At 52.0% G+C, this 12223-nt stretch overlaps 1 long non-coding RNA gene across 2 annotated transcripts; it reads left to right on the forward strand.

Moving 5' to 3' along the window:
* The first annotated feature begins 1868 nt into the window (after positions 1 to 1868).
* Positions 1869 to 5817, forward strand: LOC115513870. Of its 2 annotated transcripts, none has more exons than XR_003968820.1 (3): positions 1869 to 3482; positions 4885 to 4926; positions 5113 to 5817. It is a non-coding gene; the product is annotated as an uncharacterized LOC115513870 (long non-coding RNA). The 2 variants fall into 2 exon arrangements; XR_003968819.1 differs by lacking the exon at positions 1869 to 3482 and adding an exon at positions 4522 to 4634.
* The last annotated feature ends 6406 nt before the right edge of the window (positions 5818 to 12223 follow it).

A 12223-nucleotide genomic window follows, 5' to 3' on the forward strand; every position in this document is an offset into this window, starting at 1 on the left:
GGCCTGCCCAATCCTAGAGTCCCGGGAGTGGGCAGGTCGTGGAAAAACACCGCAGTTAGGTGGGGTTTTTAGGCCCCTCCTTTTTCTTTCCCACGTTTTGTGCTGTCCTTAGGCTTGCCAGCACATAAGTGCTGTCCTTCTGAGCTTTTCCCTCACTTTAAAGGGTGCTCTATACCCTGTGTTTGCTCTTTTCTGGCCTTTTCTTCTAGCTGGCTGTCTGGGGGTTCCCAGCAAATATTTCCATTGTTTTCCTAAAAGAAAGAAGCCTGCGCTGTTTTAATGGCTATAGTAACAAAGGTGCACTGTTTCCATGGTTAAAATTGTGCATGGAGGTGGAGGTCAAGTTGTTTCCTGAAATCTACTATGATAATTCTAAAGAATGCCGAAAAGATAGAGCCATCAGCCCGGGAACCCTAGTTGTGTGATGATCGTAAGTAGTCGTGTGTGATGTAGGCCCCGCCCTATGCTGGTCTGAGTGATGTACAAACCTACCTCCTGTGTCAAACGTGGCTGGCAGATCTGGTAGCCCTGAGGGTCAGGTGAAAGATGACAAGAGACCTTCATGTACTCGGCTTGCACCTCTGTAGGAGGCAGCAGAGTTGGAGGTGGCACGGAGCTCACGTGGCGGCCTGCATCCCCTCCGGGCTGTACCTGGAGCAGAAGGACCACGGTGCTCTTCCTTCCGTTGGAGCTCCGACCCGGCCTCCCTTACGGCTTCAGGCGGGGGTGGCCCTTGAGAGACAAGTTTGCCACGCTGGGACCAGAAGGCCCACAACAAGGTCCTTTCCAGCATTGACGTTCTAGGATTTGGCAACTCCCCCAAAAGAATGAGGTGGTTTCTTTGGAACGATGGCAGAGGTCCAGACAGTCCTCTTCCTGGAGGGGAAAGGAAAAATGTTAAATGCACACAGTGGGGGACAAGTCATTTCAGGCCACATCAGGCTATATAACAGGCATTTTGTTCTACAGGGATCGGGCAACTGCTAGCATTCGGTCAAGATTGGAAGAGTCTCTTAAAACTTAGTGCTCATGCAACTTTGTTCAGCGTTACTGCCCATTGTACAGATGTGGAAACTGAAGCAAACTTAGCCCAGAGGAAATGGCACAGCCGGGACTAGAACCCAAGGTCTGACTCGTCGGGCCCACTCTCTTCTGGCACATCCCGGCTGAATGTATATGCTACCAACAGGCCTGACCTTGGGATTCAGGGCGGCTCAGAGGCTGCCTGGCGAACATGAACACCCACGAACCCCCCGGAGGAAGCAGGTTCTTCCTTAGAAGGGGTCACGGTATGGGAGAAGGATGCCGATGAAGACCGAAAAGACCACCAGGGCCAGTGGCTGTCCCCACAATGGCCCCTGGGTCACCTCGCATCAGATCAGCAGTGAGAAGGTTTTGCGCAACAACTTCAGGTTGCACACTGGGGATTGAGGTCTTGTGTCTGTCTGCGGGGGGAAGGGCACAGCATTCAGAGTCTGGAGACCTGGAATTGGCTCCCGGCAATACTACTACGCAAGCCTGGGCAAATTGCTTTGCTCCTTGAACCTTGGTCTTGTCGTCTGTAAAATGGAACTAATTACACTACTTCATAGGGTTATTATAGGGTTTAAATAAAAACAGCAATAACCTTACTGAACGCTTAGTAGGTGCCAGGCACTGTTCACCTGTATTAACTCATTTAATCTCCCCCTCAGACAGTAGGTGCTATGGCTATCTCCATTTTTATTAAAAAACATTTTTTTAGTTTATTTATTTATTTTGAAAGAGAAAGCATGGGGGGGCGGGCAGGGAGAGAGAGGAGAGAGGGAATCTCAAGCAGGCTCCACACTGTCAGTGCAGGGCCCAACACGGGGCTCGAACTCACAACCCCGAGATCAAGAGTCACACGCTCTGCTGACTGGGCCAGCCAGGCACCCCACCACCTCCATTTTAAGAATGAAAAGTAATTTGTCCAATGTCCCGTAGCAAGCGGGGAAGCTGGAATTGGAACCTAGACGGCCTGGCTTCGCAGTGGGTGTTCAGTAGGAATCTCAGAGACTAAATACATTCTAGGGCTGGTGAATCCTAGACAACAGCTTTCAAAGACTGTTTAAGGTAGAAGAAACCTTCGAAGGGCCCTGGGTTAGCCTGTTATTTACTGGATGAGGACACGGTCAGAGGGCGAAAGACCTGCCAGAGCTCTTGGTAAGTCCCGCAGAGCTGAGGTGAGGACCCAGGCCTGCGGGCAGCCGTGCCTCATCAGGGTGCCATGGCTCACAATCCTGAGGGTCTGTTCTAGGAAACATAACTCGGTGCAGTCACTTCCATTATCATCAGCGCAGAGAGTCTCAGTGAACTCTTAAGGCACTACCACTCTCTCACATGTTGTATCCATTGATCCTGCCCCCAGACACATTAAATAATATGCACCTAAAGAGGGTAATAAAAGAACAAGGCACTACGCGATGCCCCATGCTTGGTGGCAATACGTGCCTACAAACCCCTGCACTGCAGAATGCATACAAATAAAAAGATATACTAGGACGGCTGCCTCTGGGGCAGGGAAATGGGAGGGACTCATAGAGTAAAGGGGAATACATAAAACGAGAGGGGACTAGCCAGGACTAATGATGACCGTGAGCCATCACCTAGGGAATAGAATTAACTCATCCCACGGCAGCAAAGGGCCAAAAATAAAACTGAGTAAAACTAAGAGACTGGATGAAATCACTTTGCCTGAAACACATTGGCTCTGGGCTCAAGAAGGAAAGGTGGGGACATATCCTGGATTGCCTCACAAAGACAGAGGCCTGGAAGAGTGTCGTTGGACGCAACAAGTGAGGTCAGGGGGTCAGTCTGTCACACCTACCTCTGAGCTCAAGCTCCAGGTGAGAAGCCAAAGGCAGACCCTCCAGAACCCTAGGGAAGGAGGGAAGAGTAGCTCCTGGGTTAGTGTCAGAGGTCACACAGTCACCTGCTGTCACAGGTGGTTTAGCCAAATCCACTATTGGGTTGATTTTAAGGATGTCAAGAAGACATGGATATAAGCCAAGAGTCCCGTGATTGTATGATGATTGTGGGCTTGGTTGCCATGAGGGTCCTGGTCCAAGAGGTTCATACATCCGTCTCCCGTCACTCCCGCCAACGGAGCGTGCCTGTAAGGATCGGGTGAAGGAAGAGGGCATCTTCATTACTTAGCTTGTGCATCTGTGGACTGGGGACAGTTGGATGTAGACCTCCCTTAGCAGCCCACTTGGCTACTGGAACCTCCCTGGGAAGTGGTTATACCCCCAGCAGGGAACCTGCAGTTCCGAGCTCAGGCCACAAGGTGGCAGCATGGGGGAAGAAAGCTGGTTCCCAACTCCCTGCTGAGGACGCCCAGGCTGGCCTGTGGGCAAGAGAAGTGTCCACCGTGGTCCTTCCAGAGTGGCTCATTATTAAACATGAAATGAGGCAGAAGCTTGTAAGCCCGATAGCTGGGGAAGGGCAGCAAGGAGAGGCAGGTATGACTTTCTAGAAAGTAAATCTCTAAGCCTGTCAGTCCTCAGCCATCAACCACCACAGAGGGGTGCGTGTGTGTGTGTGTGTGTGTGAATGTACAAGTGTCTATGTGTCTATATGTGAACGTGTGGGTATGTATGTGTGTTGTGTGTGTGAGGGTGGCTGGTGACTTTGTATACGTGAGTGTGGGGATGGGGGAAGGGGGAAGCAGCAGGCTCAGGTGTCTGTCGCCAGCAAGGCTGGGAGGAAACCATAAACCTTTATCAGCAAGCCCTTCACCTGGGTTAAGAAGGGCAGAGTGCAAAGTTCACATAGATAGTAGCCACTGGGAGGAGCGAAGCATGACGCTGGTGCTGGAGAGGCGGGGGTGGCTCTCCAGTGGGACAGGCAGGGCCAAGGACACTAAGTTCCACTTAGCCCCAGGGTTAAGAATGGATTCTGGGGACACCTGGGTGGCTCAGTCGGTTAAGCGTCTTGATCTCAGCTCAGTCATGATCTCATGGTTCATGGGTTCAAGCCCCCATGTCGGGCTCTGTGCTGACAGCGTGGAGCCTGCTTGGGATCCTCTCTCACTCGCTCAGTCTCCCTCTCTCTCTCTCTCTCCCTCTGCCCCTCCCATGCACACGCTCTCTCTCATAAACAAATAACTTAAAAAAAAAAAATGAATGGACTCTGGGCCCAGCAGAGCCAGGTTCGAACCAGCTCAGCTATTTTCAAGTGGGGCAGGTGCTTCCTGGACTTCCTTTTCTCCACCTGTAAAATGGCAGAATAATTGGGCCTGCCTTCTTGGCCTCGTGTGAGGATTCAGAGATATGCCATGCACTTAGGAGGCCTAGTGTGTGGTGAGTGTGTGTCCGTTGCTCGTGGAGAAAACATGAAATCACACTATTCAAGAAGGCCCTCCTTTTTTTTTTTTAATGTTTACTTTTTTAGAGAGAGAGAGTGTGAGCAGGGAAGGGGCAGAGAGAGAGGGAGACACAGCATCGGATTCAGGCTCCAGGCTCCGAGCTGCCAGCACAGAGCCCGATGCGGGGCTCGAACTCAGGGACCGTGAGATCATGACCTGAGCTGAAGTGGGACGCTCAACTGACTGAGCCACCCAGGCGCCCCAAGAAGGCCCTTGTGTAGCCTGGACCATACCTGCCACTTGTAAGGTCAGTCTCCTGTCCTCTGCCCTTCTCCAGCCTTCCAGACAGGATCTTTCTTTTCTTTCTTTCTTTCTTTCTTTCTTTCTTTCTTTCTTTCTTTCTTTCTTTCTTTCTTTCTTTCTTTCTCTTTCTTTCTTTCTTTCTTTCTTTCTTTCTTTCTTTCTTTCTTTCTTTCTGTTTCTTTCTTTCCCTCTCTTTCTTTGTTTCTTTCTTTCTTTGTCTCACTTTCTTTCTTTTTTTTTTTTCTTTTTTCCAGACAGGACCTTTCCAATGGTGGAACGGGCCTTGCTGCAAAGTGGTAAGTGCCCCGTCTCTGGGGAAGGGGAGTTTTCAGGGGACCAGCCTGCCTGGAGGGGCTGTTAGGCCAACACCTTCCAGATCCAACTTCAGCTCAGACGCTGCCCCCTCCAGGCGGTTTCGAGTACTGACTCAGGCATACTCCTGTTGAAGTTTTGCCCTTGTTTTCTTTTTTCTCTTTATTAAGGACTGGGTGGAGAGCATCTGGTGTCATTGGGATCACTTTGAAACTACCGCCTCACATTGGGAGCTGGCTTGAGTCAACTGGTCACCATGGAATTTCTTTTTTTAGTGCGTAAACAGCCAAGTTACAGGCAGCTGTTGCCCCGTCCGGGGTGGAAAGCCGCCTGTTGATGTGGAGCTGCCTGGCTCATATTTCTTAGGCAAACAGATGCCATGTCTCTCAACTCACCAAACAGGAAGCCCAGAAACTGTGGTTTGGAGACCGCATGTCTAGTTATGTCTCGTTATTCAGGGGGGCTTCACCTGGGGAGCCCTCTCTGAATGTCAAAGCTACAAGATAAAGGACACAAATGGGAGCTGGGGTGCTTCTTCTTCTTAGGGGCCACCGCAGGAGGCGGTGAGCGCTAAGTGCCAGGTCAGTGAGGAAACTGTGTTTTGGGGCCAAAGCATAAAAAACCCCCAGCCACAAACCACTGAGCCTTGAGTGAATGCTTGTTCCGTGCAGGTTCTGAGCCCAGGGAGGTCCTCTGAGGGGAGAGGAGGCAGGGACCTGGAAATTCGAAGTAGGAGGAAGAATTATGCTGGATGGGGTAAGGCCCTTCAAGAGGTGGGAACAGCATGAGCAAAGGCATGGAGGTGGGAACGTATACGTGAGGAAGAGTTTGGTTGGAACAGAGTTTACAACAATAAATAAATCCAACACACCCCACTGAGTGTCTTCTGGGTGCTGAACACTGCTCAAATTACCAGGATGAAGTTGGTAAACCAGACTGCCTCCTCTGTAGACATTCTAGCATAATAACAGATATAAATAACAAATGTCATTTATCCTAATAAGCCATGTAAATAATAAATAGAAATCAGAACACTACAAATAATGGTAGCTCCCATTTATTGAGAGCTTACTACATGCCCTGCCCTGTTTCAAGTACTTTATATATATTTACTCATTTAACCCTCAAAATGCCCACCTAAAGGAAGCATGGGTCTTGTCTCTGGTTCACGGACGAGAAAGCTTAGGCATGGAGTGGTGGAGGCAGGATTCAAACCCAGAGCCTGTGCTCTGACCGTGTTTCCTCACTACTCCAGTACCCGCAGTAAGAAGGGGTGAGGTCAGCTTGGCAGGTAATGTGGACCGGTCTGGAGGGTGGCAAAGACCAGGGAGGGGAGTGGGGATCCAGCGCTTTCAGAAGATTGATCTGCGGGTGTGTGTGGAATCAACTGGGGGGCAGCTGGCAGGCGGACTTGGAGGTGTGGGGGGGGGGGGTGCGGGGGGTGGGGGCAGTGCAGTCCCCTGGCCTCACTGAAGAGGGGGAGAGGTATCCGTAGATTGGGCTTACCTTGCCTGGAATTAATGAACTTGGCAGATCATAGGACTGACTGACAGTTCAGTGTGGATTACTTGTATTAGTATTCATTGCAATTCATGAGCGGTGAGAGCGCCTTTCCGGTGGGTCGAGCCCTGAGCATGCAACCAGGAGCTCCAAAGGCCTCCAGGCGAGGCCAGAAGACGTGATGATTTGCACAGTGGCCAGACTCCGCCTCCTCTGCGAATTCCATCAGCCAATCCGCAAGCCCGGTGTTCAGGTGCGCCGCCGCCCCCGCTCCCGCGGCCCCCTCCCGGCTGCAGGGCCCCCTGCATTCCCTTCTGGAAGTCCCAGCTCCGGCCCCTGTGTGGGCCGGGGCCGCGCTGCCGGGGGCGGCGGTACCCCTGCCCTCGTCTTGGGCGGCCTGCCCACCACCGCCGTGCCCACTCCAGGCTCCCAGAAGCCCAAGCCAGCTCCCCGTTTCAATCTCGTCCAGTTCTCATCCACGTTTCCTGAGCGGATGCACGATCTCCCTGCGGCTTCAGTAAGAGCAGCCGGTTTAATTTTCTGGCTGCCCCCGCCCAGCTGCTGCCAGGGCCGCCTCTTTCCAGCGCCCCTCCCCACACCTGCAGGCGCCCCTCCGCGCCACGGGGCTTTGCCAAGCCTTCTGCTCGCCGCCTTCTGCCCCAGGGAAAGGCCCCGGCCCCGGAAACCCCAGAAGGGCTTGACCCTCAGGCGCTGCCTAGCCTAGCGACCAGGGTCCCCGCCTCTCGGTGTCCCCCTTAGCCCTACCCTCTCCCTCCCACCCTAGCTCTGCTCCCACCGCAAAACAGCGCCACCCACCGACTCACACCGATACCCCCTCTGGTGGGGGAGGGGCCGGGGCTCAGGTGCCGAGAGCGAACTTTAGGATTGCCCTTTAAGAATGTCCCCAGCCTGGCAGCGCCCTGGAGGGCTGGGAATTCCCGCCTGGGAATTTTTCCAATATTCTGCCAGCTGTGTCTGCTCTTTCAGTGGTTTTATTATTTTTCTTTCTGTTCCAACTCCTCCTTTCGCTTTCAGTACGGCAGTGAGGCCAAATGGCGGTGGAGGGTGGGGGCCCCGGCCCTTGGTGAGGCGGAGCTGTGGCCACGACCAGCTGTGCCAAGGGAGGGGATGAAGGAGGGCACCGGAGGGGAACAGGGAAGTGAGACCAGCCCCAGGGCGGCCTCTTGTTCTGGTGATTTTCTCGTCTCATTCGTCATTCGGCTCTGGGCACGCGAGGCCTTGTCTTCCTCTGGCCCTATCAAAAATGCACATCTGCTCATTGGGAGGGTGACACATTAACCCAGTAACACCAATCCACTTGTCGGATGTGCTAGCTGCTGCCTAACAGAGGAGAGGCCGAGGAGAGGGGCCGCAGAACGCATAAGCTGTGAAGGAGAGTGGGGGAGCGTGGGGGCGCGGGGCACAAGCTTGGGGAGATGCCATGGCACCTTTGAGCAGCAAGGAGGTGCCGGATAGCCAGGGATTTGGGCAAAACGGGAGAACCCTGACCTTGGAGGACTTTTTTCACTGCATCATTAGGCTTCAAGAGGGTGGGGTAGGGCCAGTAGGGTCCCTTGGTGAGATCATTTCCCTGGTGTGGTGTGATTTCCCTGGCACCTGCCTGTGCCATGGGGTCTCCATGGGTCAGTTGGACAACTTGCTGATGGGACAGCCACTGGCCTCCAGCTTTTAGGTGAGGATTAAACCCAGCTGCGTGTAACGGGAAACCAAATAAGTGGCTTAAATCAGAAAAAGCTTTATTTTCCGCTCACGTAAATGAATTGTGGAGGCAGAGAGTCCTGAGCATTTCAAAGTATTTTTAAAAAATGTTTATTTATTTAGTTTAGAGAGACAAGGCACAAGCAGGGGATGGGCAGAGAGACAGAGGGAGGCACAGAATCTGAAGCAGGGTCCAGAGTCTGAGCTGTCACCGTAGAGCCCGACGTGGGGCTCGAACTCAGAAACTGAAATCGTGACCTGAGACGAAGTTGGACGCTTAACCGATGGAGCCATCCAGGTGCCCCGTTTAAAGTAGTTTTTTAAATGTTTGTTTATTTATTTTTGAGCGAGAGAGAGAGCACGCTGGTGCGCCGGTGCGAGTGGGGGAGGGGCAGAGAAAGAGGGAGACAGAATCCGAAGCAGGCTCTACGCTATCAGTACAGAGCCCAATGCGAGGCTCGAACTCACGAACTGTGAGATCATGACCTGAGCTGAAACCAAGAGTTGGATGAGTAACCAAATGAGCCACCCAGACGCCCCCTGAGCATTTTAAGACTTAAAGGAATAAATACCTAGGTACCCCTCCTCTTCCCAACTCTAAGTCCAAGCATTTTCCCAAGCAGGCAGCTCATTCTGTGTGGAGCTTGATAAATGTGTAAATGCACCCTGTGTGGGCTTCCTTCCCTCCTTGTGTCATGTCTACATGGCCCCATGAGCCTCCTGGGCTCCCCTTCCAAATCCCTGTTTTGGGATCTGCATCTGTGGGGACTCCAACCAAGATACTAACATCTCTGAGCACCTTACTATCTGTGAGGCATTGTCTCATTTCTTCCTCAACCCTGGGTGATGGAATCCAATTATTAAGCCCTGTTTTAGGGATGAAGCCATGACTTGTCCAGAGTCATCCACGATTGGAGCCAAGACTCAAACCAGGCTGACCATTTTGTGATATTTCTTTGGGAGGGTTCCTCAACCAGAAGAATCCCAGGTCAGAGAATGCACATCTTCAGGCTTTTGACCTTTCTGCCAAACTGCCCCTGAGTAAAGTCAGGTCCAAGTGCTCCTCCCAACCACCAGTGTGGGGACCACTCACTTCTCCTGTCCTCAACTTCCAAGGGCTACCGGCTTTTTCCAGCCCAGCCCCTGGGAGGCCATTCCTCCCAAATTTGTCTTTTAAAACAGTGTTTATTTATTTATTTTTGAGAGAGAGAGAGAGAGAGAGAGAGGCAGAGAGAGAGGGAGACAGAGAATCCCAAGCAGGCTCCGCGCTGTCGGCGCAGAGCCCAAATTGGGACTCGAACTCACCAACGGTGAGATCATGAGCTGAGCCGAAATCAAGAGTCGGATGTTTAACCAACTGAGACACCCAGGCAGCCGTCTTTTTTTTTTTTTTTTTAATTCAGAAAGCATTAATGTGAACAAGCCTTTAAAATTTTTTTTTTCAACGTTTTTTATTTATTTTTGGGACAGAGAGAGACAGAGCATGAACGGGGGAGGGACAGAGAGAGAGGGAGACACAGAATCGGAAACAGGCTCCAGGCTCTGAGCCATCAGCCCAGAGCCTGATGCGGGGCTCGAACTCACGGACCGCGAGATCGTGACCCGGCTGATGTCGGACGCTTAACCGACTGCGCCACCCAGGCGCCCCGAACAAGCCTTTTTTAATTCAGAAAGCATTAATGTGAACAAGCCTTTAAAATTTTTTTTTTCAACGTTTTTTATTTATTTTTGGGACAGAGAGAGACAGAGCATGAACGGGGGAGGGGCAGAGAGAGAGGGAGACACAGAATCAGAAACAGGCTCCAGGCTCTGAGCCATCAGCCCAGAGCCTGATGCGGGGCTCGAACTCACGGACCGCGAGATCGTGACCCGGCTGATGTCGGACGCTTAACCGACTGCGCCACCCAGGCGCCCCGAACAAGCCTTTTAAAAAGACTTACGCCGGGGCGCCTGGGTGGCACAGTCGGTTAAGCGTCCAACTTCAGCCAGGTCACGATCTCGCGGTCCGTGAGTTCGAGCCCCGCGTCAGGCTCTGGGCTGATGGTTCAGAGCCTGGAGCCTGTTTCCGATTCTGTGTCTCCCTCTCTCTCTGCCCCTCCCCCGTTCACGCTCTCTCTCTGTCCCAAAAATAAATAAACGTTGAAATAAATAAATAAAAAATAAAAAGACTTACGCCAACAGACATGCAGTATGTGTCCGAGGTGAACTGAAAAGGGATGAAACCAAGTAAATGGGTTCCTGAACTGAGAATAGGTTTTCTGCCTGCCCCTTCGGCTTTCCTGGGAGGGCAGCCTGGAGCTGGTGGGCGGAGGTCAGAGGTGGGTGGGCTGGCAGACGGGATGGAGGGGGAAGGATCAAGGAGGAAAGACACCTGGGTGGCCACCGTGTGGCGTGTGGTGAGGGTCTAAGGAGGGAATATTTCATTGCACAGCTTTGGGCTCTTCCAGCACATTCCTTTTCTTAACAGAAATTCTGGTGAGGTGGGGGTGGCTGTGCCCCAGCCCCCTATCTCTTCCCCTTAGATGTTTGAAGAGCTAACCAGCCACTCCCCGACTCAGGCGTGTCAAACGCCTGAGGGTGACAGGCAAGCTGGAGGAAAGCACTAGAATTCCTCTTTCACCAGCGTGTGAAAGTGTTTCAGATCTCTTCACTGAGCTCCAGTTTGAGGCTGTGCCTGCCTGACCCATTTCTAATAAAACTCTCTTACCGGGCTTTATAGTATCCCAAACACATTCACGTCAGGGAACTCCTTTGATCCTTCCACTACCTTAAAAGTGGGCTGTGCCAGGATATCATTAGCCCCATTTTACAGATGGGGAAGCCGAGGCTCTGATTAAAATGACGGTTCAAACTAACATGCTATCACTCAAGATTTCTGTAGCCTCACCTGCCAAACATCATAACCGTAGCGTAACAATGTTCATTCAACATTATTACATGTAAGGCTCTTCGTCTTGTGTTATGAAAGTTGTGTCTTTCAGGCCTCACAAAACCTTCTCAGGTGGATAGTTAACTACATCCGGCAGAGGTGGGATTTGAACCTGAGCTAACTCCAGCGCCAGGGCTTCCCAAAATGTGGTCCCCAGACCAGGATCTTGTAAGAAATGCACGTTCTCAGGTTCTGCCCCAGACCTCCTAAAACCTGGGGGCGGGGGGAGGCCCAGCAGGCTACGGTTTGACATGGCCCCCCGGGTAATTCTGATGCACTCTCACATTTGAGAACTGCCATGCTAATACATTCTTTTAACTCTGGATTTCAATTCTGACTGCACAGTAGAATCACTTGGGAGCTTTGATAAATACCAATGCTGGGCCAGACCAGAAGAATCTCTGGGGTGGGGCCCAGGCATCAGTATTTTTAGAGGCTCCCTTTGTGCACTTCTCTGCCTTTGACATGCACCAGGAAGGTAAGCTCTGCAGGGATCCACATTTTACCAGAAGGTTCTAGAATAGAAGAACAGGGCAGCCTGTACCAGAGAATCCTGGAGCGAATGACGGAAGACTCGGAGTCCAGGAAGGAGAGACTCTGGGGGCCCAGCCCCTCCTTGAGATGACTCCATGCCCGCCCAGGAAGCCTGCAGCCCTGCTGGGGCCCAGAGCTCTGCAACTGTTTGTCTTGGCATTTGCCCAAGCAGGCGGTTCTGTGTGGAGTTGCAGCTCTTTTGTTTGTGTGGTTTAACTGTTGGCCCAGTTTTTCCAGAGCTGATTAGATATCCCTGAGATCGGTATATCCATCCCTCCGTGGTCCACAGGATTCCCGCAAAGGGGCCGAAGCCGCTGTTACCCCTTAGGGCTGAAGCAAGGCGCAAGGGGAGTGGGGCAGTCTCCAGCTTCTGACTGTATCACTCTGAGCTTCAAGTTCAAGGATACATGAGTTCATCAGTCAGGGTCCATTCAGGAGACAGAAACCACACCAGTCATTTTCACAGAGAGAACCTAATATGAAGAATTGTTAACTAGGTACTGAAGAATTGAAAAGGCAAAGAGAGAATGCCAGAGAATCCCAGGGTCCCAAGTGCAAGGGGCAGTAGGGTTTCCCTAGCGTCAGAGGAACACAGAGAA

The sequence above is a fragment of the Lynx canadensis genome, chromosome B2, assembly GCF_007474595.2.
Source record: "Lynx canadensis isolate LIC74 chromosome B2, mLynCan4.pri.v2, whole genome shotgun sequence".
Classification (NCBI taxonomy): Eukaryota; Metazoa; Chordata; class Mammalia; order Carnivora; family Felidae; genus Lynx; species Lynx canadensis.